General features: G+C 44.0%; 1 long non-coding RNA gene and 1 other non-coding gene across 3 annotated transcripts; both read right to left on the reverse strand.

Annotated features, from left to right (window-relative positions):
* Positions 1-260: 260 nt before the first annotated feature.
* LOC123363483 lies at positions 261-18,897 on the reverse strand. 2 transcript variants are annotated; one of them, XR_006576776.1, is made up of 4 exons: positions 18,803-18,897; positions 16,508-16,660; positions 15,066-15,125; positions 261-1,944 (listed from the first exon to the last, which is right to left on the reverse strand). It is a non-coding gene; the product is annotated as an uncharacterized LOC123363483 (long non-coding RNA). The 2 variants fall into 2 exon arrangements; XR_006576775.1 differs by having other exon boundaries at positions 14,998-15,125.
* Positions 8,939-9,011, reverse strand: TRNAA-AGC. Its single transcript has one exon. It is a non-coding gene; the product is annotated as a tRNA-Ala (tRNA).
* Positions 18,898-27,961: the final 9,064 nt, after the last annotated feature.

Here is a 27,961-nt window from a genome sequence, read left to right on the forward strand (position 1 = left end):
TTTTTTTACATCAATGCAACTTAAATCAGTGTATATTATTTAGTATTTTTACCACAAAGAGATTAGTGCTTGTGACTTTTGGAAATTAAAATCCATTGGCTTTATTAATATCTTATTTTCCTTTTTTATGCATTTCAGAAAGTGAAACTAAATCTTGGTGAACACTTCAACCTAGTGTTCAGAAACTGCAAACAGACTTCATTTTGTTTTCTAGCAGTTTAAAAGAACAAAGTAACCATTTTTCCTTTTCCCTCAGATTACTGCTCTGTTTCTCTTCCTCCCATCAATGTTGGTAATTGCTGTTCAAATATGTTTTTTCTGCTTTGAACTTAAACTGACTTCACTAGTAACAGGATTAGATCTTAAGTGAGAGCCAAGTGCCTTACTCCCCCTATCCACCAGAACAAAACTAATATAAAGATTAAGATCCCAGACCAGCCATCTTCATAGAGCCCCCGGGTGCATGGTTGTAGAAATCATGTGGGATTCTACATTAACTTATCAGACAGCCCTGTGACACTTAAGGTTAGTGCTGAAAAGAGCAAAGTGTACAAAGTAGCTGTGCAGGGAGATTTGATCATACATTCCACAGTATTTTTGCTTTCTTATTTTTTCAGGTAGTCAGTCAAAACAGGTGTTTTCGTAATCCCACAGCTGCCATGGTGCTTGGTAATTCAAGGGGTTTGTCACCTGTATACAGCAGCATGGATTTAAAAAAAAAACATTTTTCAGATGTTTCTGACGTGTGTGGGGCGGGGGGGGGGGGGTCTTCACTCTTGCAGTCATCCTAAAATAGAACTGGTTCATAACACAACTGGTTTGCTTATGATTAAAGAAATAATGTATTCACCCCTAGTACTGCTGTAAATATGGAGGTGCTCACCAGCTGTCATTAAGGATTATCATATTACAGAACTGTATGGAGTAAGATATAACTATACCACAGCCTGTTGCTAGCTTGATTCACTAACACACAAAAGGAATTCTTATAATCACACACTACTAGATTTCCAGCTGCTTTTTAACTGTCCTGGTAGCTTGCTAACCAGCAATCTGTGTCAGAAAGTATGGATCCTGCACTGCTCTTCAGTCTTGGGCTGTGCGTTATGAACACAAGGCTACAAGAGGAGCTCAACGGGGAGGCTATTCACCACCCCCCTGATCCCAGCCCCCTCCTTGTAGAAGCATCATGTCTGTGGCTCCACACCAGAGGCGACTATTTGCCTCCCTTGCCTTCTGCTATTACTGCTGCAGCTCTTTCATTTTTACATGGCACAGATGCATGTCCCTATCATGGCCCTTCTCCTCCATGCCCCAAGCAAGTTCCTATAGCTGGAATGGAGCTGTGACTGCACAGCCTCCTTTCCTCACAGACCCAGAAGTTCCACCATCTCCCATGTACTCCAGGTAGGAGCAAGTTTGGTGTGTGGAGCCGGCCTGCTCAGCTGGGCAGTTGCTATGTGAGCTCTCCACACCAAGCAAACAGGAAAAGCAAGTTCAAAACTTTCTGGGGTTTTAACAGGAGAGGGGTATTCACCTGTCTACCTGGATGCAGGGCAGCGGAGTTCAAAATGGTGACCAGAGTGGCCCCGGTGGGCATTGTGAGTTATCTCCTGGAGGCCACTTAGGGCAACGTAGGCAACACAGTGTTTACACTGTGTAGGGTGTTGTTGGTGTATGGTTATACTTTTGTTATGTATTATAATAAATGTTGCTGCAATTCAAAATTTGAAAATAAGAATTCAAGATGGCGCCTGTAGTAGGAAAGGTTTGAACTCCGTCTTGGTATCCTTTCTTCATGGCATTTTCCTGCTGAAATTCTGTTTCCCACCATAACTTGAGGGACTGAGAGCCAGCTGGAACCGCTTAGGGACAGTGTCTGCCAGAGTGTGCCTCAGGAATTCGCACCACGTAGACGGTCCATCAGTTGCCACAGACCTCCATCTGCAGTGAAAGAGAGACAGTCATTGTTTTTTGGGTGCTTAATAGTTTAACCAAGGAACAGTTTAAGGGTCCGGGCACTATGCCTCTTGCTGGAATCTATTCTTGGGTATTTGTAGTGATCCCCCTTAGTGTACCTCTTCTCCCTCTAGTTGTAACTATTCCTTAATAAATCTTTCTGTTTAAGGTTATATTCTCTCTATCCTTTATTTCGATGCAACACAGGAGGAAGGCACACAGATTTCTAACTCTCGCAGTTGATGCTGGTAGGAGTCAAACCTGTTATTTATATGTTACCTCCTTTTTATTCTGTAACAGATTTTGGGGTAACAACTGACACTGCGTCGCTCAAACTTTGTCAGCCTAAGATCCACACCTTTAGTCAAGGCAGTTTTATTATGTCGACAAAGCAAGCAAGTTAAAATGGCACGAGGAGCATTGCAGTGTGTACATCTCCATAGTTAGATCAAAGTAAGCTGCCTTATGTGGACAAAATTGTGTAGTATAGACATGACCTTAGTGATTCAAGTAAAGTCAGATGCTTCATTCAAAAAGAGATCATGTATGATTCTATCTTTACCACTGTCTGATCTTCCATTCAAGTTGGATTTGGGTGGGTAAACTAATACTGAAAAATCTCTGGCTGTAAGTGAATCTTAGACCATCTCTACACTATACAGTTTTGTGTACTGTGGATGCGCTGTGCCAACACAAGGTGCATAGTGTCGACACACCACAGGGGTTTAATTACAGTGGTGGCTGTACATAGATGTAACTTAAGTTGACTTAACTTGGTAGTGTAGACATACCCTTAGACTACACAATCTTAACAAAAATTCTCTGTAGGTTTCTACAGTCAGGGATAAAACAAGCACATAAATTAAGTTACCATTCCTGAAATGGTCACTTTTCAAAAGGTGACAGTGCTGAGAACTGGTACATTTAAATAGGAGCAGATTAGCAGGACAAAGGTTGTAGAGGGTTATCATTTCCCAAGTTGTTTGATGAAACTCTGGAGTTTATAGGCCAAATAAAAACTCAAAAGCTAACTATTTAGTTTAGCAGAATTTAATTGAAATAATGGGCTGTTTAATCACTCATATTGTAATAGTGTGTATATGCATAAATTTTTTTTTGTGTTGGCACGGGAACAATTTTACAGGCGCATGTTACAACATATAAAAATCAGACTGTCAAAGAGAAATCAGAGTGCAGTGTAGATACAAAACCTTCACATCAGTACTGAAACAAATTCAAAACAGCCTTTCATTGCTCCTGTTAATGATTTAGTCTTAATTTAGGGTATATACCAAAGAGGAATATTTGTTCCTGTTTTACAGTTATATTTTCATCCCCCTCCTCAATATAAATGAAGAAATATAGAAATTTCACTTGTTGCATGTGACTCTCATTATCAAATAAAGTTTTTGCTTTGAATAAAGCTAATATTAAAAGTGTTTATTTTGTTTTACCAATTTTCAGTTTTAGAATAAATAATCAAGTCAAAATGCATACTAGAGAGCATGAATATCAGTCCTACCACCTGCCATATGCTAAGCAAGTAGACTACCATTAGAGCTAATTTCCCTTTTTGCAGAAGTATATGAAAGCAGTTTGTAACCAGACAACTGTGTGCTTAGCCAGTGTATGATATTCTACTGCAACAGTTCATATTTCAAATGTACATAACTTCAGTGTTATTGCTGTTGTGTTGTTCTTTCTATTCACAATAGAAAAAAATGTACCTTTTATCTGCTTCCAACATTAGATAGTAAAGTTTTTTAATATTATTCACTTATTTCTTTACAACTACAGTGTTTAGTATTTCATTTTGGAATTAAGCCATGGGGAAAGGTGAGAACAGCAGAAAAGAGGGTTTTCAGGATATGTGTAATAATCTAAAGAGTTCTGATTAAGTTTTACACTTATTTTTATTAAATAATAAATGGGACAAATCATTTTGTATTAACTGATTTTCCAATAGCAAAAATCAAATAATTGTGTTTTAATATCTTTGTGTATGAGCCTTCTTCAGATAAATAAATATTAATTGCATTTTCTTTGGTTTGTTGCACATACAAATGTGAGAAACAAGAAATGCAAATTAAAACAAAAAAATCAAAGAATACAGAAGGGTAAAGAAAAAAGCTTTTGTAATTAATTGCCATTTGCGCCCTCCCCATATGGAGCCAAAAAAAAATTTTAATGGAGAATGTAGGCATCAATCCCACTACCTCTCACATGCTAAGCAAGCGCTCTACTATTTGAGCTAATTCCTATTTAGTTGTAGAATAGGTTGTTCATAAAAAGTGTTTAAGCAGTTCTCAAACATTGCAAGTTCTCCAATCAGAGAATAAAATGGTCTCTGATGATTCCTCATACCCCTTTAGCACTAGCAAGGGGTACGTCTACACAACGGGATTATTCCGATTTTACATAAACCGGTTTAGTAAAACAGATTGAATGAAATCGAGTGCACATGGCCCCACTAAGCACATTAATTCGGTGGTGTGCGTCCACGGTCCGAGGCTAGCATCGATTTCTGGAGCGTTGCACTGTGGGTAGCTATTCCGTAGCTATCCTATAGTTCCCGCAGTCTCCCCCACCCCTTGGAATTCTGGGTTGAGATCCCAGTGCCTGATGGGGCAAAAATCATTGTCACGGGTGGTTCTGGGTAAATGTCATCAGTCACTCCTTCCTCTGGGAAAGCAACGGCAGAGAATCATTTCGCGCCCTTTTTCCCTGGATTGCCCTGGCAGACGCCATTAGCATGGCAACCACGGAGCCTGTTTTGCCTTTTGTCACTGTCACCGTATGTATACTAGATGCCACTGACAGAGGCGATTCAGCAGCACTACACAGCAGCATTCATTTGCTTTTGCACGATAGCAGAGATGGTTATCAGCTGTTCTGTACCATCTACCATATCATTGTAAATTGGCAATGAGATGACGGTTACTAGTCCTTTTGTGCTGTACCATCTGCTGCTGTCATAGGTGCCCCTGGCTGAGATCGGCCAGGGGCACAAAAGACAAAAATGGGAATGACTCTCTGAGTCAATCCCTCCTTTATGGTATCTAAAAATAGAATCAGTCCTGCCTAGAATATGGGGCAAGTATACTAGAGAACCAGTGTATCAGAGAGCACAGCTGCTCTGTGTCAGATCCCGCAGAAATGATGAGCTGTATGCCATTCACAGGGGGTGCCCCTGCAACAACCCCACCTGTTGACTCCCTCCTCCCCCAGCCTTCCTGGGCTACCGTTGCAGTGTCCCCTGATTTGTGTGATGAAGTAATAAAGAATGCAGGAATAAGAAACAGTGACTTGTTAGTGAGATAAAATGAGGGGAAGGCAGCCTCCAGCTGCTATGATAGTCCAGACAGGACATTAAGCAGTGTGGGGGAGAGGAGCCCAGCATCCCGCTGCTATGATAGTCCAGGCAGAACAGAATCTTTTCTTTACACATGAAGGGCAGGGGCTGATGGAGCTCAGCCCCCTGTTGCTATGATGAAGATGGTTACCAGCCGTTCTGTACCATCTACTGGGAATGATCAGGAGTTTTTTACCCAGGAGCACCCAGCCGACCTCACCGGAGGCCAGCCAGGAGCACTCACGGGCTGATGATGAGGACAGATACTAGTCCTATTGTACTGCACCATCTGCCACAAAGCTGATGATGACGATGGATATCAGCCATATTGTACCATCAGCCACCCATGGGGGGGGGAGGATGCTGCCGTTGACTGCTGCAGCATCGCGTCTATCAGCAGCATTCAGTAAACATAGGGTGACATTTAAAAGAGTCAAGAGAGGATTTTTTTCCCTTTTACTTCTGGGGGTGGGTGAGGGGGGTAAATTGACGAGCTATGCTCTGAACCACCGCGGACAATGTGTTTGACACTACAGGCATCGGGAGCTCAGCCAAGAATGCAAATGCTTTTTGGAGACTGCAGGAACTGTGGGATAGCTTGAGTCCTCAGTCCCCCCTCCCTCCCTTCATGAGCGTCCATTTGATTCTTTGGCTTTCCATTACGTTTGTCAAGCAGCAGCGTGCTGAGTCCTTGCTGTGGCCTCTGTCTGGAGATTTTTAAAAAATGCTTTGGAATTTCGTCTTCTGTAACGGAGCTCTGATAGAACAGATTTGCCTACCCATACAGCGATCACATCCGTACGGTCCATGCTGGAGCTCTTTTTGGATTTTGATTTCAGACTGCATCGCCACCCTTGCTGATCGGAGCTCCACGCTGGGCAAACAGGAAATGATATTCAAAAGTTCACGGGGCTTTTCCTGTCTACCTGGCCACTGCATCCGAGTTCAGATTGCTGTCCAGAGCAGTCAGTGGTGCACTGTGGGATACCGCCCAGAGGCCAATACCGTCGATTTGGTAATACCGCCCAGAGGCCAACCCTAATCCGATATGGTAATACCGATATTAGCGCTACTCCTCTCGTTAGGGAGGAGTACAGAAACCGGATTAAAGAGCCCTTTATATCGATATAAAGGGCCTCTTAGTGTGGATGGGTGTGGCGTTTAATCGGTTTAACGCTCCTAAAACCGGTTTAAACGTGTAGTGTAGACCAGGCCAAGGACTCTCAGAGAGCTGCTTAGCCTACTCAGGAAGTACAATTCTTTCAAGGAGTTTTCAGGATATGTGTAATCATTTAAAGAGTTCTGATTACGTTTGTTATTTTTATTAAATAATCAATGGGACAAATCATTTTGTATTAATTGATTTTCCAATAACAAAAATCAAGTAATTAATTGTGTTTTAATAGCTTTGTGTACGAGCCTTCTTCAGATAAATATTAATTGAATTTTCTTCTGTTTCTTGCACATACTAGTCTGAGAAACAAGAAATGTAAATTAAAACAAAAAACATCACATAGAAGAATACAGAAGGGTAAAGAAAAAAAGGTTTAATTGCTATTTGCTCCCTGCCCCTATTAAAAATTTTTAGTGGAGAATACGGGCATTGATCCCGCTACCTCTCACATGCTAAGCGAGCGCTCTACCATTTGAGCTAATTCCCCTCCTGTTTAGCTGTAGAATAGGTTGTTTACAAAAAGTTTTTGAGCAGTTCTCTTCAAACACTGCAAATTCTCCAATCACAGAATTCAATGGTCTCTGATGATTCCTCAGACCCATTTAGCACTAGCAAGAACTCCCAGAGAGCTGCTCAGACTACTCAGGAAGTACACTTCTTTCAAACACTAGAATGTTTCTGTCACCTCTGAGAGGCTGTCTCATCAATCTGACCAACCTTGAGATCTTCAAAGGCTTTCATCCTTTTGTGTGTTCAGTTACTTTTTCCACAGTCAAACTGAAGTCGTCGCTTGTTTAAATGCAAGCACATCTCATTACTCTCATTGCACGATATATTTTGCCCCTAGAACGCTTCGCAGCATTGCTTTAACGTCTCTCTTGAGCACTGAGGTTTACCAGCATGCATCTTATTCTCAGAATAAAACACAATGGAACAGCTAGGGTCACTGGGTTCATACTCTTTGATCAACAGCAGCAAAATCTGCAACCACTCTGTGGCAGTCTCCCCAGACACTAATATCACAAGACCACACGAGGGTCTCTCTTTTTGGTAATTAACATGTCAATTACAGTGGTTGCACAAGAAAAGTTTCTACCAGTTCTGAAAAATCATGCCAGTTTCAAAGACATTCTATATATTTCAGATAGAGATCCCCCGCAGGGATCAGTTCTTGGACCTACACTATTTAAAAATTTTATCAATGACCTGGAAGAAAACAAAATCATCACTGAAAGTTTGCAGATGAGACAAAAGCTGGGGGAGTGGTTAATAATGAAGAGGACAGGTCAGTGGATTGTGAGCAATATGCACAGATTTTCTAAATTGGGCGCAAACAAACAATATGCATTTTAATATGGCTAAATGTAAATGTATGCTTAGAGGAACAAAGACCATAGGCCATACTCACAGGAAACTCTATCCTCTGAAGCAGAGACTCTGAAAAGGATTAGATAGGTGGATAATCAGATGAACATGAGGTCTCAGTATTAGATATGAAAATACTCACATTCCATGACAGTTGAACACATAGTTTATAGAAGAGTTAAATAATGCTATTCTGTTCCACCTCATAGTTAGCTGCAACATTGAGTACCTTTCCCAGTTCTGAAGAACAGCTCTATGTAAACTCAAAAGCTTGCCTCTTTCACCAAAAGAAGATGGCACAGTAAGAGATTACCTCACTCATTTTGCCCCTCTAATATAATGTTAAAGATATTTTTATGGACACCAATTTCTCTTGGAATTGCCACATGCCTCCTGGTCACCTTGTTTTTCCATGCTATAAAAACAGACACATGACACAACCCTCTGCCCTAACCATATTTGCAAGTGGGATGACCTCATTAAAAAATCATCCCTGACATAGCTTTTACAAAAATTCTATTTATACCTGCTATAATTCAACCTCTGTTGAATTGCCTTATCCTTTGCATTGTGCACGTTCTTTCAATATTTATGAAAGAAAATAATTTTTTACTGTCAACATTATGTTTATCTCCAATAAAGAGTTAAAAATATCATTCAAGCATATTGCGCACATCCCTTTATTTAAATGTGGTGGATTGATTTAATATGTACATTTATTTTGATCCCTTAGAAAAATGTTAAGAGCAGGATGCATGTAGAAATTAAAAAGAAAATAAGGACGAGTATTTAGATAAGTGAAATATCAGAGACAAAAATCACAAGCAACAGGTGGCAACTCTTGCAGTCCTTTTGTTTCAATTTTTTTCAGCTGGCAAGAATTACCTCTCTCTCATGTGCATGCAGCTGTGATAATCTTCGAGAAAACAGATCACAAACCGACCTTCCCACAAAACAAAACGCTCCCAAAAATCACTTTCTAAAATCAGAAAGCCTCAAGAAATAACTTAAAACATGCATATTCTTCACAATTGAAAAAAACGGGTCACTTTGAAATAAATGTTCTCTGGTTTAAAAAAAAAACCTTCTGGAGAATGCGGGCATCGATCCCGCTACCTCTCGCATGCTAAGCGAGCGCTCTACCATTTGAGCTAATTCCCCTTACAAAGAAACAACTTCAGCTATGTGTGAGTCACTGTTCTCTAGCCCCTCCTTGCCCAAACGACTCAGGGGAAATGACACTCTCATCTTCTCAGTCACCAGAAAGCCTCACTTTCCAGCACAACTTATTTCGGAAGGAACATTCTGCTTTGCAGCCAACAGCAAGAATACCTACCTCAAATTCTTAGCTCATTAGTAGTGGGAATAAAACCTAGACTCTTTACCACAATAGATTCCACTCACACTGCAGAAATCGTTTATTTTAGGACAATTCCTCAGATCTTGACAAGCAAGCAAAAACAAACTCATTTGCATTTCATTAAGACGACTTTTGCTTGAGTACAATAGGACTCAAGATCGCAGCGTTTGGCTCTTTACAAATTAGACAACTGAGCTGTAACTGGATCACACACCTTTTCAAAGAGCTCTGCCGATCCAAACGAGGTGTAGACTCAGCTGCGCACAACCGAACAGTTATGACACTTAAGCTCTATCATCTTGCTCTTAAAACATCTGATATCATTATCTCAACAGATTTGAATTACAAGTAATTAACAGGATACACAGAAATTTTCCCCACTATAACAGTAATCCCTGGGTAGCAACAAGCCAGACAAATCGCTCTAATACCCTCCACAGACACTATTGTAGTAGGTTTAGCTGGGGGAAAACGGCATGGCTGTACTGCCCCTCAAATCTTCAGTCACCCTTTGGGGCTGTAGGCAGTAAGGTGTAAATTAAACAAAAGCTAAAATCAGCTCCCAGCCAGTCCCAAAACTGGGAGCTGCAAAAGGTACCTTCGTTTTTCCCTTGGGTCCTGCACTCCCCACAGCTTGGCTGGACCCAAGAATTGAGGCCACTGTGGTTATTAGAGAATCTTCTACGAGTATATTTCCATTCATCTCTGCTTCTATTTTTCTCTACTTTTTCATGTTCCACTTTTCAAAAATGCTGTATTAATTTTCAAAGTAAAAATACTCTATTCAATGCAGAAAGAAAAGGAATTACGACTATTTAACAAACAAGGGAAGTAGTTAAATTCAATACACACTTTCCAAATATATCAACCTGGCCAGCAGTGAAAAATGGGTGTAACAAATAACTTATTTCACTATAGCAATTGTGTAGGGTGCAATAATATGAAACAGTGCATACAAGGAATAAGTCCCTATCTTTCCATGTTGTCCCACGAATCTGACTCACCCCTAGCCTTGAGACCACCTCTGGGGTGAAAGGGTAGTTAAGTCTCCCAACCCCATTCAGTCCTTAGTCTCCCTGCTGAGACTGCCAGCAAAGGTGTCATTAATACCATTTGTGTAATGATTTTTGGACAAGTGTCCACATTACACTTGGATTTAGAAATACAATAAATGTACTGAACTATTTGTATTTGTATTATGTCTTCTTGGGATTTAAAACTATACAAAATTATACATCAACATTTCAAAAGCTACAGGCAAGTAAAAAGCAAAGATTTACAAAAACTAAATCCTGAACTGTTCCACATCTATTCTCCTTAGAAATCATGTGGCTTCTTGTATATCTATGTTTTCCTTTAGATGAAACAAATTCCTCTCATATTACATTCATCAATGTTGTCATTCATCTTCTAAATATTGTGCTCTTTGGAAGTAATTTCTGTCATATCAACATACCAATCTCTTCAAACTAGGACTCGAAAGATTCTCCAAGCCTGCAGTATCAATCTCTTGCATAACACAAGCAAATTGTAATTCATCTTGAAAAGATTTTTGTAGTCCTATTTACTGATGAAACCTCATGTAGCAAATATTTCATTTTCATATTGCAACCCTGGCCACTTGTTTAAATGTGTTCTACTGGTCAATGAAGGGTGCTGGTAATATGGGAATCAGGATGGTAATTTGTCATATTATTTGGCAATATATTAGTATTAGAAATTCCTGGTCAAGTATTACCAGTATTCACTTCTGGGGGAATTCTGCACCAAAAAATTAAAAATTCTGCACATATTTTAAATTCTGCATATTTTATTCCTCAAAATATCGCTATATAATCATACCAGTTTCAATTCTTTTGGTAATTTATTTCAAAATACCTGTCAGCAACTATGTCTGTAACAATATAGAAAAAAAAATCTCCCTAGCAGAAGACAGTTAAAGAAACCCATATGACAACCCAGTGCCTGTATCTCTGCTCCCTGTCCCCCTCCCCCAGAGCCCAGCCAGGGAGTCATATACACACACCCCTCCCCCCAGAGTCCAGCTGCAGGTCACCCCTAGTCCAGACACTCGCCCCACCCCTTGCAGCCCAGCTGTGCTCCCCAGCCCAGACACTCACACTCCTTCCCCCAGAGCCAGGGGCGGCGAGTTATATGGGCCCGTGGGGCCCAGGCCCCACCAATAATCCAGGAGCTGGGCTCAGCCCCACCAATGTTTGGGCCCCAGGCCCTGTGCTGGGGGTCCCCGCATTGCAACACCCGGCGCTCTCACTCACCGCAGCGGCAGCTCCCGGGAGGGGCCTCAGGAGCGGCTGGGAACCCCAGCCAATGGGAGCTGCCGGGGGCGGTGCCGGAGCTGCCTGGCCGCGCCTCCACAGCAGGGAGGGGGAGCGAGCCACAGGCAGCGGCTGAGCCCTGGGCATTGTGAGCAGCAGAGAGACACAGACGGTGAGCTGTGGGCAGCCAGACACACACACACACACACACAGCCGGGGAGGGGGGGTTGGTGGGGACAAACACACACAGCCAGGGGGTTGTGGGACAGACACACACAGGGGGAGGGGGGACGGACAGACAGACAGACACAGCCTGTGAGCTGTGGGGGCAGCCAGACACACACACACAGCCGGGGAGGGGGGGTTGGTGGGGACAAACACACACAGCCAGGGGGTTGTGGGACAGACACACACAGCGGGGAGCAGACAGACAGACACAGCCGGGGTGGGGGTGGGGGTGGGGGTTGGTGGGGAGAAACAGACACAGCCAGGGGGTTGGGGGTTGTGGGACAGACACACACAGCGGGGAGCAGACAGACAGGCAGACACAGCCGGGGGTTGTGGGACAGACAGACACAAGGACACAGCCAGGGGGTTGTGGGACAGACAGACGGACACAGCCGGGGGAGATGTGGGGACAGACAGATGGAGTCGTGGGTGGGGAAAGGAGCAGCAATGGGCACCCCGGGGCTGGTATAAAATACACAGGATGGGGGGGGGCTTCCTGAGGGGACTATAGCAACACCCCCCGCAGAGCAGACCCAGGTTGCAGCTGGCTCCGCCCATCACAGCCCCCTGCCCCACAGAGACCCACACAACCCTCTGCCCCCTTGAGAGACTCCCAATGACCCCTGTGCCCCTGTCACTCCTCTCCAAAGAGCCCTCCCCTTTGTGCCAGCCCACTCCCCTCCCCTCCTCCAAAGCTCCCGACAATCTCCCCCTTTGCCTTCCGCCCCCCAGCCCAGCCCATTCCATTGGCCGGGAGGCTCCCAGTCTAGTAGCTAGCAGGGCCCATGGGAGCTGCACCTGAGGCAGGGTGCCTGCCTGCAGATGCAGACCTGCCTGGCTGTGCCTCCACAGCACAGGGAGGGGGAGCCACAGGTGAGCAAGCCCTCGTCATCATCATCATCACAGGCCCAGTAATTCTCTGGATATTTAATTTCACTGAGGCAAAATGTGTGCAATTTTATGGGTTGAATGATTGAATGACATAATACCCACCTGCCTGCATTGTCCGTCACTAAGTCCAGTAATTTTGTCAAGTGTTTGTTGCACAACATGGTGGTGCCTACCCCTACCTTGTGCTTCAGGGGTGATGGGGTCAGGGCAGCCTGTTATAGAACTACCTGATTAGTAATTGGATATGTTGGCTGGCATCTTTTTTAGTAATTGGATATGTTTGCTCCCCCTGATGTTAGAACCTGGCTACACCACTGGGGAGGGGAGCTTCCTAGACCTATGCAGCTGGGGCTTAGGTGAATTTTGTGATACTGTGCCCCTTCCCAGCTACCACCCTGCAGTCCCCACTCCTGCACCATGCTGGGCAAGGGGCAGCCCCATCCCCAGTGAGGCTATGGTGAGGGGTGGCAGCAGGGGAGGCCATACGTGATGGCAACCTCCCCCCTCGGTACCCACCATAGGGGAGCCGAGTGGGCCTTCTGGACCTGAGAGGGACCCTAGGAGCATGTGCAGTGAACTGCGGGGGAGAGGAGGGGTCCCTCCCCTGGAGCTTGCTGCTGCCAGGGAGGGTGGAGGGGAGTCCTCTTTGGCCCTAGCCCTGGGGCAGCCTGTCTGCACCCCAAGTTCCTTATCCCCAGCCCTGCCCCAGAGTCCTCACCTGACCGGAAAAACACGCAACTTAAATTTGGTGGTCAGTTTAGAGTATCATAGAATATCAGGGTTGGAAGGGGCCTCAGGAGGTCATAAGGTCCAACCTCATGCTCAAAGCAGGACCAATTCCCAACTAAATCATCCCAGCCAGGGCTTTGTCAAGCCGGGCCTTAAAAACCTCTAAGGAAGGAGATTCCACCACCTCCCTAGGTAACCCATTCCAGTGTTTCACCACCCTCCTAGTGAAAAAGTTTCTCTTAATATCCAACTTAAACCTCCCCCACTGCAACTTGAGATCATTACTCCTTGTTCTGTCCTCTGCTACCACTGAGAACAGTCTAGATCCATCCTCTTTGTAACCCCCTATCAGGTAGTTGAAAGCAGCTATCAAATCCTCCCTTATTCTTCTCTTCTGCAGACTAAACCATCCCAGTTCCCTCAGCCTCTCCTCAGAAGTCATGTGCTCCAGCCCCCTAATCATTTTTGTTGCCCTCCACTGGATTTTCCAATTTTTCCACATCCTTCTTGCAATGTGGGGCCCAAAACTGCACGTAGTACTCTAGATGAGGCCTCACCAATGTTGAATAGAGGAGAATGATCATGTCCCTCGATCTGCTGGCAATTCCCCTATTTATACAGCCCAAAATGATGTTAGCCTTCTTGACAAAGGCCAGAGGAGGGAGTGTTAGTGCCTGTGTGGACTTCTGAGAAGTGCATGGGGTGGAAGGAGATGCTGGGATGCTCTGGAACCACTCCTTCAAAGCCAGTCAGGACTCTGGGGGAGCCTCCTCTCTGAGCAGACTGTCTCCAGGGCAAGAAGCTTACACCTTCCTGGGTCTGACCTCAGAGCATTCAGCATGCCCTTCCACACCATGCACTTTCCGCAGTGAGTCCGCCCAGGCGGGGTCCTGGGGCAGCCAGAGGTCCCTGCACCCCAACTCGGCAGTCAGATGTGACTCTCAGCCAGACTGTAAAACAGAAGGTTTATTAGATGATGGGAACACAGTTTAAACAGAGCTTGTTGGTACAGAAAACAGAACCCCTCTGTCAGGTCCATCTTGCGGGGTGGGGAGCCCAGAACCAAGTTCTGAGTCTCTCCCCATTTCCCCAGCCAGCTCCAAACTGACACTCCCTCCTCTGGCCTCTGTGTCTCTTCCGGACAAGGAGGCCACCTGATCTCTTTGTCCCCAACACCTTCAGTTGGCATCTTGCAGGGGAAACTGAGGCACCCACACAGTATTCAGAGAAAATATTAAGAACATTCCCACTTCATCACAACAGGTACAACAAAATATAATACTGTATATTGAAGTAGGCAAGTGCTGCTTCTGACTTTCCACTTTTAATTGACCCTTGTAATCTTGTGGCGCTGACGCGTTGTAGCTTCATTTTATATTGGCTTACAGGGCGGGAGCGGGGGGGCACCACCATTTTGGGCCCCACCAAAAATTATACAAACCTGCCGCCTATGCCCAGAGCCCAGCCACAGGTTGCCCCCAAGGCCCAGACACTTCACTCTTCCCCAGAGAGCCCTGCTGCGCCACCCCCACCCCTTCCCCGCAGCCCAGACACACACACACCCTACCCCCCCCCCCAGTGCCCAGCTGCAGGAGTAAGTGTTATAGAAATATACTGAATCATAAAGTGGAGGATGAGTCAGAATTAAATTTGTTACATATACCTTTCTTGTTTAGTTTTTGGCTAGAGTTTCAGAGTATTCATTATCAAAAATGAAGAAAGAATTCATACATTCAGAACTGGGTGAGATTGCACGTGCAGTTCTGCTCACTGACTTGATGTTCCAGCTCTCTGAAAAAAAAGAGGCAGAGGTCAGTTTTGCTTACAATTACAGGGCATGACTATTCTCACATTGGTGTAAAAAGAATAACTCTTTACATCAATTTCGTTACTTCAGATTCTAATCTCATACTGATGTATATTAGATCATTAGTCTTTCTTTGCCATCCGGATAAATGGGACACTAAAACAGACAAAGAGGCGGTGATGGGATGAAGCAAGGATGGAAGGGTGTGTATTGTGGGATGGGGTCCTGGATTTTTATTTATTTCTCATTCAGAGTTTGTATGGGAATGGGAACTTTGTCAGTCCACTATTCATGACACGTGAGGCTGATGTCCACAAAAATCAAATCTCCAGCTCCTTCTCTGCTTCACTCCCCCACCTCTTTGTTGTCAGTTTCATCTATCTATGTTCACACATTTGGGATTGTCCAGGCTAAACCTAAAGCACTTGGACAGGTATTTGCTAATTTAAAGTGTCTATTACTAATTATTTATATAAAAACTATGGTCAACTGTGTGTTCACTTAACATGTACAGGGAGAAAGGAGCAGTCCGTAGCTGGAAAGCCAAATAGCTGTGAGTTTGTTTGTTTAACTCTCCCCACCACCACCCTCCAAAAAGGGGAACTTGGGAATTTTGTTTCTGTCCTGAATAAAGGAGGAATGCAGATGTGGGAAAGAGTTTAGGGTGATTTTATTTGTTTGCTTTGACCTTGAAGAAAGAGGGAATCAAGGAGTTTTGCTCAATCCTGAGACTGTTTCTCTGATCCTGGAGAGGGGGAACTTTAGGACTATATTTATTACATGCCCTAAAGAAAACACTTCTTGTTTCAGTTTCCTTTCTTGATTTGACTGAGATTCTTTATGGCAGAACGACCATTCACATGTAGGCACATTCCTTATATTTCCCTTCTTTTCCCACTGCCTCTCCAATATTCAGAATACTAACTGAACTCCAGTCTTTGCAGGATAGCTGGGTTAGAGCCCAAATATATATATATATATATATATATCCCCTTTATAAGTGGGATTATCTTTGTTCTATTGTTACACTCTGAAATTACACCTAGGACACTATTTAAAATAGATTCTGTAGAACCAAATACTTAAATAAAACTCAGATAATTCACTTCCCACGAGACATAAAATTCATGGCATGACATTGTAGATTTTAACTCTTTTCTGTATGGAGGAGGGGGCCTTACACACTAACTCAGATCTTTGCCATGATCAAAGAAACAGATGTTAAAGATGGAGGCCTATTAAACACCTAATCCTGCACTCATTGAGGTTGATGGATTGTACCCTACATACAGTATATTCTTCAGTGTTTTGATCAGCCTAGTTTTACCACCAAGGCAGCTATGAAGTTTTACAGTAGTTTTCCCACCTATTCTCATCTATCTGTCCTCAGAATTAGGATTGGACTCCTTATTGCTCCTTTCCCCCAACATAGGTCTTTGTCTCAGAGGCTTCAATCTCACTCTCCTGTCCAGGCAGGTTCGCAACAAACATGGTATTGTGGTATGAGGACTATCAGACACTAGCAAAGGGAAAAAATACGAAAGGAATTAGCAAGGGACAAAGGTTTGACTGGAAATCTGAAATGCACATGTAATATATGGATGCATGTGTCCCATTGTAAGAAATTTAGGTTAGACATTAAGAAAAACTTCCTACCTCTAAGCATAGTTAAGTGCTGGAACAAATTACCTAAATTATGGAATCTCTATCACTGGAGGTTTTTAAGAGCAGGTTAGACAAACATCTGACAGGGATGATCTAGATCAGGGGTGGGCAAACTACAGCCCATGGGCCACATCTGGCCCTCAGGACCGTCCTGCCTGGCCCCCAAGCTCCTGGCCTGGAAGGCTCACCCTGGCCCCTCCTCTGCTGTCCCCCTCCCCCACAGCCTCAGCTCGCTCTGCCAGCAGCGCAATGCTCTGGGCGGCGAGGCTGTGAGCTCCTGAGGCAGCACAGCTGCAGAGCCCGGCCTGACCCAGTGCTCTGTGCTGCGTGGTGGTGGCGGTGGTGTGGCCCAGCTCTAGCAGGTTGGCGTGGCTGTAGCGCCGCCAGCCACCAGTGCTCCAGGCAGCGCAGTAAGGCGGCAGAGAGTGGGGGGGGGGGCATTGGATAGAGGGCAGGGGAGTTTGGGGTGGTGGTAAGGGGGTGGGGGTGTAGATGGTGGTCAAGGGGGAATCAGGGGGTTGAATGGGGGCAGGGGTTTCAGGGAGCAGTCAGAAAGGAGGGGGGGTTGGATGGGGCAGCAGGGGGCAGTCAGGGGCAGGGAGAAAGGGTGGTCGGATGGGGCAGGGGTCCCAGAGGGGCCATCTGGGAATGGGGGGGTTGGATGGGGCAGGAGTCTGGGGGGGGGCAGATAGGAGGTGGGGGCCAGGCCACGACCCCCTCCCCCCTAACCGGCCCGCCATACAATTTACAAAACCCGATGCGGCCCTCAGGCCAAAAAGTTTGCCCCCTCCCCCGGTCTAGATAATACTTAGTTCTGCCTCAGTGCAGGGAACTGGACTAGATGTGCCTTCCAGTCCTACATTTTTATGATATTATTGTGGCAATGGGATTGGACAGGTGAGGACAGTCTGCATACAGTTCCATCTCAATCATTGCTCTTCTTGTCAGACAAGCAGGGGCTACAGCTTTCTCCTTTTCTTGTCACACATCCACAGTAAGAAGCATCACACCCAACCCTCTCTCTCTTACATTTTTCTACACTCTGCCATGCAGTGGAATTTGGGAACCTCAGAATCTTGGTGCCAGACAATCTGGCACACTTCAGAGTCTGAACTACATACAGAACACCAATGATTTAACTGAGAAGGGCCCAGCCAAGACACAGCTAGGCCAAGTTCATACTTAAGATAATATGGTAATAAAAGTTTTAGATTTAAAGCATATCCACTTCCCTCCCTGCCACCCAGGCAGTCAGAGAACTGTACAATAATAAAATGAATATAAATCAAAGGAAACCAACTCAGGGAAAATGTTAGGAGAAAAAAGGAGGGGAGATAAATCTCTGGAGGTGGCATGGAAGCCCAGGGGTGAGGAGGACGGAGCTAGAATACCACTGGGTAATCAGGGAACAGGAGGAAAGGTCACAAGCAGGCACTGTCATAGTGATAAGAATTCTAAACTTGACCTCAGTTTTCCATCTGCCAAATCCAGTATCGCCAACTTCAAGAAAGCAAAAATCATGAGTCAGACCCCTCCAAAATCATGAGATTGGCCTGAAAAATCATGACTTTAAAAATAACATTATATTGTGTTTTTTAGGTCAGTCTCTTGATTTTTGAACTTCCCCTGCCCATCCTCATGGTGTGTGCATGTGACAATTAGTGCTGACCGCTCTCCCCCATGTACTAGATAATATGATTTTGGCCTCTGCTGCAGGTGCTCTCACCGCCACATCTGCCTGTCTCCTACCCAGCAATTAATCCTGTCCTCCAGTCCCCCATCAGTTCTATTCTCCACCCAATCTTCCTCAGTTCAGCTCCCCTCAGTTCACCCCACCACCACATCAATCCCCACCACCCTCAGTTCACCCTCTCATCACTCACTCCATCTGCTCAGAACCTACCATCAATACAGCCCCCTACCCCATCAGCTCCCACCATACTCACTTCAGCCCCCATGCAGCCCCCAGGCCATAGTTCAGCCCTCCCAGCCTCACCTCTGCTCCTCTTAGGGTTCTTCACCCTGCTCAGGCCTGGGGGGGCTGCAGTGGGGTCCCCTCTCCCATGTCCCAGGCTAACAGCCAGAGCCCTGTAGCCTAGGACTAACAGCCAGAGCCCAGCTGCACAAAATCCTGAGATTTGAGAGTCCTATTGTGAAATCATGAGTGAGGCTTACTTTTACTTAGAAATCGCATCTCTCACCATAAATTCATGAGAGATGGCATGTCTGTAAATCCTCCTGCAATGTCAAGCACTTCCAAATCCCCTTTCCCTTTCCGCCAGCACTGACAAGTACTCCAACTTCCAAACCTTCCCTCCTCCCATTAGCAAGCCTCATTCTCAATCTGACCTACTTTTTGCACACCCTGCACCAATGACAATATGTGCCCCTAGAAGAAAGGTGTTCTCATTTTCCATATCAAAACTTGGTCAGCTAAGGGGAAAAGCAAATTAAAGTGATTATGCAGAGAGACAAAATAATAGTTCTTACAGCCGGCAGTATCACTCAGGCTGTGAACCGATTTCAACAGTTGGCTGGTGGGGAGCCCTATTAGCTGAGAAGCCTGGCAAAAATAAGTAAAACCATTATGTTTTCTATTCGGTGAGGTCTTTGGATAGTCACTGGGACTGTACCACTGAAAGCTCTTCCAGAAGTTTCTTTGCTTTATCTCATACTAACTAGGAAAATAAAACTCAGTTACTGTGCCCTGAGGCATACTAAGAACACACCATGAACCCAGGGCGAAATTTTCAAAAGTGCCAAAATGACTTGGGCTCCTAAGTCTAATTTCCAAAAGTCACTTAGACTCTTTTGGCTATTGGCATCCAACTATATAAATGGGAAACAGCCAGATCTGCCACAGACTGGGTGCACAATTTTCTTTCAGATGTGTACATAAAATACTGGATCTTGTGTTAATGATTTCATAGCAATTAACTTTCCCTTCCTGCGCCTTAAATATTTCTGTATACCCTTCATAGATAATGAATTGTGACCATTACTAAGACACAGTGGTAAATAAATGTGAACAGATTTTTCCCCCCTTAATTCTCCCCCCTTGATTTGTTTCAGATGTTTTTTTAATGGAAACAATAGAAAGATTATATTAAAAATATTTGTGTTGAAAAGATCAGCAGAGGGCCAGAATTACGTGGTTGCCTGAAGCCTGAGTTTTGAGGGGATAGCAAAGGAATCTACTTCCACTGACCCCCAAAACCTACTAAATTCCACAAAAGAAAAGCACAGAGTTTCAAGGATGGATTTGTCAAGTAACTCAAAAAATTTAAAAAGATACCTCACTGAAAAGAGTGTTTCTGGCTCACAGCGTGGAAAGACTTCTCAGACGCCACATGAAGATTTTGCAGCCAAATCAGACAGATATGCCAGGGCTGACGAAACGCAAATGGCAACCAAAACAGACGTTCTGGAGATGATCTCCGAGTTTAAGGCCATGAGAGATGATCTGATGACCAAACTTCTTGCAGTAAAGAAGGAAGTTGCAGACTTGGAAGAGCAAGTCACTGTGCTAGAGACTGGCCTCAGAGAAGCAAGTGAGAGAGAAACAGAGCTGCAGAGCCACAGGCACTGATGGAACACAGAGAGAAAGAGAGAGATGCAGCTTAAATTAGTTGATATAGAAAACAGATAGAGTTGATATAGAAAACAGAGAAGGAGGAACATCAGAAATAAAGGGCTGACTAAAAACCCTGAAGGAGGAAGCCCAATCTGGTATGTAAAAAACTTTAATTGTGGAGTTGTTACATCAGAGCTGTCTGGAAGAAGTAAAAGTGGAGACAGCACATATAGCATGGCTCCCCTTGCCTGGGCCTCATAGATTCATACACTTCAAGGCCAAAAGTGACCATCATGATAATTTAGTCTTACCTCTGGCACATCGCAAGCTACAGAGCCTCACCCATCCACTCCTGCAATAGGCCCATATCCTCTGGCTGAGTTACTGAAGTCCTCAAATCTTCACTTAAATATTTGAAGTCACAGAGAATCCACAATTTACTCTAGTTCAAACCAGCAAGTGACCCATGCCCTATGTTCATAGTGATAAAGCTAGAGACCTAATTGTGAAATTTCATGATGATCAGCAGAAAAGAATTTAAAAAAGCCAGAGATCATTCAGAGCTCATACTCTAAAGCCACAAGCTGCAATTTTTCCATGATCTTTTGGCCCTAACTTTAAAAAAAGAGGAGAGAGCTGGGGGAAATGACAGCAGCACTCAAGAGGGCAGAATTCTGCTACAGATGGGGATTCCCATTTAAACTCTTATTCAGCTTCCAAAATTAGCATAATACAGTAAGAGACTTTAAACAAGGAAAAATACACTCCAGTTGCTTAGGATAAAAATCCAAACTTCAGATGTACAAGAAGACTCTCCAGAAGCGGTAACTACAGATAAGCTTCTGAAAAACTCTTGGTAAACACTGAAACCCAAGAGAACAGATGGGGAAAGAAAAGACAAAACATTCTAGAGACCATACTGGCAATGGCAGAAGTGAAGCTGAACAAGAGAGCTTGGACACCTGAGGAGTAACCAAAGACTAACCAGAAGGGGCTTCTTGAGAGACATCTGGAATGAACATAAGAACATAAGAATGGCCGTACTGGGTCAGACCAAAGGTCCATCTAGCCCAGTATCCTGTCTGCCGACAGTGGCCAATGCCAGGTGCCCCAGAGGGAGTGAACCTAACAGGTAATGATCAAGTGATCTCTCTCCTACGATCCATCTCCACCCTCTGACAAACAGAGGGTAGGGACACCATTCGTTACCCATCCTGGCTAACAGCCATTAATGGACTTAACCTCCATGAATTTATCCAGTTCTCTTTTAAACACTGTTATGTGTATAGTGTATAGATATGGAACTTCACAACCTCCTCAGGCAAGGAGTTCCACAAGTTGACTGTGTGCTGTGTGAAGAAGAACTTCCTTTTATTTGTTTTAAACCTGCTGCCCATTAATTTCATTTGGTGGCCCCTAGTTCTTGTGTTATGGGAATAAGTAAATAACTTTTCCTTATCTACTTTCTGCACATCACTCATGATTTTATATACCTCTAGCATATCCCCCCCTTAGTCTCCTCTTTTCCTAGCTGAAAAGTCCTAGCCTCTTTAATCTCTCCTCATATGGGACCCGTTCCAAACCCCTAATCATTTTAGTTGCCTTCTCTGAACCTTTTCTAATGCCTGTATATCTTTTTTGAGATGAGGAGACCACATCTGTATGCAGTATTCAAGATGTGAGCGTACCATGGATTTATATAAGGGCAATAATATATTCTCCATCTTATTCTCTATCCCCTTTTTAATGATTCCTAACATCCTGTTTGCTTTTTTGACTGCCTGGGCACACTGTGTGGACATCTTCAGAGAACTATCGACGATGACTCCAAGATCTTTTTCCTGATTCATTGTAGCTAAATTAGCCCCCATCATATTGTATGTATAGTTGGGGTTATTTTTTCCAGTGTGCATTACTTTACATTTATCCACATTAAATTTCATTTGCCATTTTGTTGCTCAGTCACTTAGTTTTGTGCGATCTTTTTGAAGATCTTCACAGTCTGCTTTGGTCTTAACTATCTTGAGCAGTTTAGTATCATCTGCAAACTTTGCCACCTCACTTTTTACCCCTTTCTTCAGATCATTTATGAATAAGTTGAACAAATAAATAGTAACTATGTTAATGTTTTAAAGCAAATAGTATGAAAGTTGCTTTAATCAAGGTGATCAGTAAAGCGTTCTTCTGTATTTTAATATGTGGAGGAAATAAAGGACAATAAGGGGGGGGAATACCAAGGATGGAGGAGATTGGACGAAACAGAGAGGGGATGGAGATGACCCGACAGGGGTACTCCGTAAATCCTCATCATAACACAAATGATCAGATAGTAATCTATGCATAAGGGCGAGGGTCAAGGTCCTTTAGGTGGAGATTGTACTTCCATTGGATTGCAAGAGAAGCAGTCCAAGTGTTCATGACAGAGTAGTACAAGGGTTTAGGGTTCAGAAAAGCACAGTCATCTGGGGGCTGTTTTACATGTAATGTTGGTATTTTATTTATGAAATTAGAGTAAGGGTAATGGAGGAGAGGAGAGGGGATTAATACAAGAAATAGATATGGAACTTTACGAACAAAAACCATTTTTCCCTGGAAAAATCATGGAACAGGTCCTCAAGGAATCAATTCTGAACCACTTAAAGGAGGGGAAAGGGATCAGGAACAGTCAGCATGGATTCACCAAAGGCAAGTCATGCCTGACTAATCTAATTGCCTTCTATGATGAGATAACTGGCTCTGTGGATGAGGGGAAAGCAGTGGATGTGCTATTTCCGGACTTCAGCCAAGCTTTTGATACAGTCTCCCACAGTATTCTTGCCAGCAAGTTAAATAAGTATGGGCTGGATGAATGGACGGTAAGGTGGATAGAAAACTGGCTAGATGGTCGGGTTCAACGGGTAGTGATCAATGGTTCCATGTCTAGTTGGCAGCCGGTATCAAGTGGAGTGCCCCAAGGGTCGGTGCTGGGGCCGGTTTTATTCAATATCTTCATTAACGATCTGGAGGATGGTGTGGACTGCACCCTTAGCAAGTTTGCAGATGACACTAAACTGGGAGGAGTGGTTGATACGCTGGAGGGTAGGGATAGGATACAGAGGGACCTAGACAAATTAGAGGATTGGGCCAAAAGAAATATGATGAGGTTCAACAAGGACAAGTGCAGAGTCCTGCACTTAGGACAGAAGAATCCCATGCACTGCTACAGACTAGGGACTGAATGGCTGGGCAGCAGTTCTGCAGTTCTGCAGAAAGGGGTTACGGTGGACGAAAAGCTGAATATGAGTCAACAGTGTGCCCTTGTTGCCAAGAAGGCTAATGGCATTTTGGGTTGTATAAGTAGGGGCATTTCCAGCAGATCGAGGGATGTGATCATTCCCCTCTACTCAGCACTGGTGAGGCCTCATTTGGAGTACTGTGTCCAGTTTTGGGCCCCACACTACAAGAAGGATGTGGATAAATTGGAGAGAGTCCAGCGGAGGGCAACAAAAATGATTAGGGGGCTGGAGCACATGACTTATGAGGAGAGGCTGAGGGAACTGGGATTGTTTAGTCTGCAGAAGAGAAGAATGAGGGGGGATTTGATAGCTGCTTTCAACTACCTGAAAGGGGGTTCCAAAGAGGATGGATCTAGACTGTTCTCAGTGGTAGAAGATGACAGAACAAGGAGTAATGGTCTCAAGTTGCAGAGGGGGAGGTTTACGTTGGATATTAGGAAAAACTTTTTCACTAGTAGGGTGGTGAAGAACTGGAATGGGTTACCTAGGGAGGTGGTGGAATCTCCTTCCTTAGAGGTTTTTAAGGTCAGGCTTGACAAAGCCCTGGCTGGGATGATTTAGTTGGGTTTGGTCCTGCTTTGAGCAGGGGGTTGGACTAGATGACCTCCTGAGGTCCCTTCCAACCCTGAGATTCTATGATTCTATGCCATCAAACAGCTGAAGAATCACAATAATTTCAAGTTTTTCAGTAAACTAAATAGTTACTCTCAATGGTTCTTCCTTTTAAAAATGACATCTTTGAATGTCAAAGGGCTAAATAATGTCATTAAAAGACAAAGAGTCCTTGTAGAACTGAAAGAAAAATTCTCAGATTATTCTTCTTTAAGAAACTCATTTTTAGGAGTGGCAAATTATGGGCATGAAAATTTATTGGCTTCGACAGACTTTTTGCTTCAGCTTAAAAAAAGAAAAGAGGAGTGCGCATAATATTTGCTAAACACATGCCTTTTCAAACTAAAGATCAATTTAAGAATAAGGAGGGATGATTTATATTGTTGAAGAGCTCAATTGCTGGGTTATTAATAATAGTGAACTCAGTGTATGCTCCCAACCAAAACCAAAAATCTTTTAAGGACTTCTTTAAAACACTGCAACACCTTGCGGGAGGGAAAATTGTACTTGGAGAAGACTTCACCAACACACCGATTCCTTACTGGGACAGATCTGATAAAACAAAGACTAGGGAAATAGGGAAGCAGCTCTAATCAACAACAAACCAGGAACTGGGTAGCTAAAGAAGTAACCAAAGTCTTGGTAAGGGGCTTATTAGCACCCATCCACCCATTTTGGTATGGAGGCCATGTCTCGTACGTGGTTTTTCCTCGGTCTAGTGCATCATTAATAAGAAGGGCAACCCTTTCTGGGATGGAAGTATGCAAAACATCCAGGACAGCATGCAGGTTTTCTTGAATAATCTCTGCCTGGACCTCTACGGAAGCAGCCACCCTTCTCATAAATTCTTGAAAAGATGTAAAGTCCTGCCTCATCTGGTGACAATGATTCCTCCAACAACTTCCCCTCCTCCATAAGTTCTAGCACTGCAGATGAAGCTGTGTGCTGGACAGAAGGATCCTGCATTTCAGAAGGAGGAAATTTCCTTCTGGACGTGATGTGAGATTGATGCCTACAGTCTCTTGGGGCAGCCCATGACCAATAAGGCCATGGAGCAAATGGCACAGAATAAGCCATCCATGGTAGGGGACCTGAAGCTGAGGCTTCTCCATAAGGGACCCAGTGGTCATTCCCAGATCTGGTATCTGAAAGCCCTGTACTGGGTAAAAGATCTTGGTGAAGACACGCTTTCTTCTCTGACAGAGTCTGAAGAAGAAACAAACATCCTTGAAGTAGACAGGAGCAGTTCCAGACAGGGTTCTGGGTAGTTGGGGAAGTTGACGATCTGACCAAGTTAAGTGCACTGGTGGAGGAGATTGTAGTGATGGCACCAAACAGGTCGGGGGAACCAACATTGAGGGTGTCAGGCACACTGATGATATAGGCCCCCGAGAGTGCATCGGTCATAACAGCTGTAGAGTGTGCATTGGCACTGCACCAAGCATTGATGTTGTGATAAGCATCGACAGAGCTGGAGGCACTGGCAGAGCCTGCATGGTCACTGAGGACATCTACGAGGCTGGTGATGTTGATGTCATCGCAAGAGCTAGCAAAGGAGTCAGCTTTATCAAAGGAGAGTCAGGTAATGAAAAACAAAGATCTCCCATTGATAATGAAGCCTGAGGAGTGGAGGGCACCTCTGGCATACGTATCTATACCAACACAGGCCGAATCAGCTGAGCAGCGGTAATACTCAGCACTGGTAATGACACCAGTTTCAATGGCTCTGATGAAGCCGCAGTCGACAGCATCACCTCAGACAGAATGGCAAGTGTAGAGGTTTGGAAGGCTTCAAACTGGTACCAGAGGATTTGGTCAAGGATTTTCTTGACGAAAAATTAATTTTTGAATCCCTGCCAGACTCAGAGTGCTTAGGATGCTTTCAATCCAAGTGGAAAGATGAGATATGATGTATTTCACCCAACTTGTGCTTCGAGTGAGAAGCAGCTGGAGGGGCACTTGGAGCTGAATCAGAGTCCCCTGTATCTCAGGACGAGCTTTGCTCCTTCATATTGCCTCCTTCATAAGTTGAATCTTCAGGCAACTGCCTCTCTGTTTCTTAGTTCTGGTGGGGAAGGAGGTACAAATAAAACATTTCTCCCTCACATGTTCCTCACCTAGACATATTAAATAACTAGCTTCCCATCCATGACAGGGTGTGACAGTCTAAACTATTATGGTCACCACTTTTATAAAATTATGATAAATCTTGTACAAAGTATGCCTTGTGAGGTATAATTGGAAAAGTCATAGTCACTTGAGTATTACTGTCCTGTTAACATATGTGTATCATCATTGTATATGGAGTTATGAGATTTTGCTCTATGTTTGTTGCAGAAACATGTTGTGAGTTTGGGGAATGCCCACAGACTAGTTCTTTAGAAATAACAAAAGAACTATAAACAAAGGACTGGCATGTCATCCCTGGAAACACCTCAAGCTGCACGTATACAGAAGGCGCATGCAAGAGTTTGCAATTCATATGAAGGACTGAGTGCAGAGCACGTAGGCAATGGGGATGTCTGACCCCATGACACAGCAAGGACTTTTCCAATAAAAAGGGTCAAGATATAAAAAGGGGGAACAAAGACCCCTGGCCACCTCTCTCCTCCCCCATCTCTACTGAAACAAGATTGCTTGAAAGACTTGGAACTGGGGAAGACTGGTCCCAGCCTGTGTAGTAAGAACTGTGAAAAGCCTGCAACATCCAGAGGGGTTAGAAAAGCTGCTAGCTTCAAATTTAGCCTTGGTTAAGTTCAGGAAACAGCTTGCGTTTTTTATCTTTTATTTCTTTTTTAACCAATTCTGATCTTCTATGCCCATACCACTTATAACCACTTAAAATCTATCTTTCTATAATAGACTTATTTTAATATTTTATCTAAACCAGTGTGGTTTTGGTTGTAGGGCTTGGGGAATATACTCAGGTTAACAAGGGCTATTGCATATTCATTATCTTTGATAAAATGATGAACTTATGAGCTTCCACTGTCCGAGGGGGTCTTGAGCAGTGTAAGACTCACATTTCAGAGATGCAAGGCTAGGACTGAGGGATATGCGAGGGTTGCCGTGTATCTGTTCATGAGCAGCTGGTTGTGAGAGCATTCATGTAGTTTTGGGTGTGCCCATTACATGCTGATGGTTGTGCTTATCACTGGCAAAACAGTGTAGCAGATGCCCTGGTCTGGAGAATTAAGGGGACACTACTGTTCAAAAGTCCAGCTTGTATCCTGGGAGATGTCACACAGGGATAACAGCACTGCATGTAGCACATTGTTTAAAACCTGGGGATTTCTTCATAATGAATCCTCCAGATACTAAAACAACTATCAACAAGAATACTATACTAAATATTAACTTACTAAACTACTTGCAAAAAAGTTTGTTTACAACAGCAAAAACTTCAGGGAGCTCCAACTCTCGCCACGGGTGGTAAGAAGGAAGTAAGAGGAAAGACAGCAGACACATCCCTTTTATGCTCTCACCTGAGAGCATGAGGAGAGCAGGGGCACATGCACCACCTAGTGGTAATGTTGGCAAAAATCTCAAGATCTAAGTGCACTGGGCGCCCATACACCTGCAGTGAAAGGTATATGTTCACATTCACTTGAAGGAGAAAGTAACATTATATTATTTTTATCTAAAACAGATATTTCCCTAATACTAGTTGTTAAAGAAATCCAGGACTTTGGGA

Source organism: Mauremys mutica, chromosome 2 (genome assembly GCF_020497125.1).
Source record: "Mauremys mutica isolate MM-2020 ecotype Southern chromosome 2, ASM2049712v1, whole genome shotgun sequence".
Taxonomy (NCBI): Eukaryota; Metazoa; Chordata; order Testudines; family Geoemydidae; genus Mauremys; species Mauremys mutica.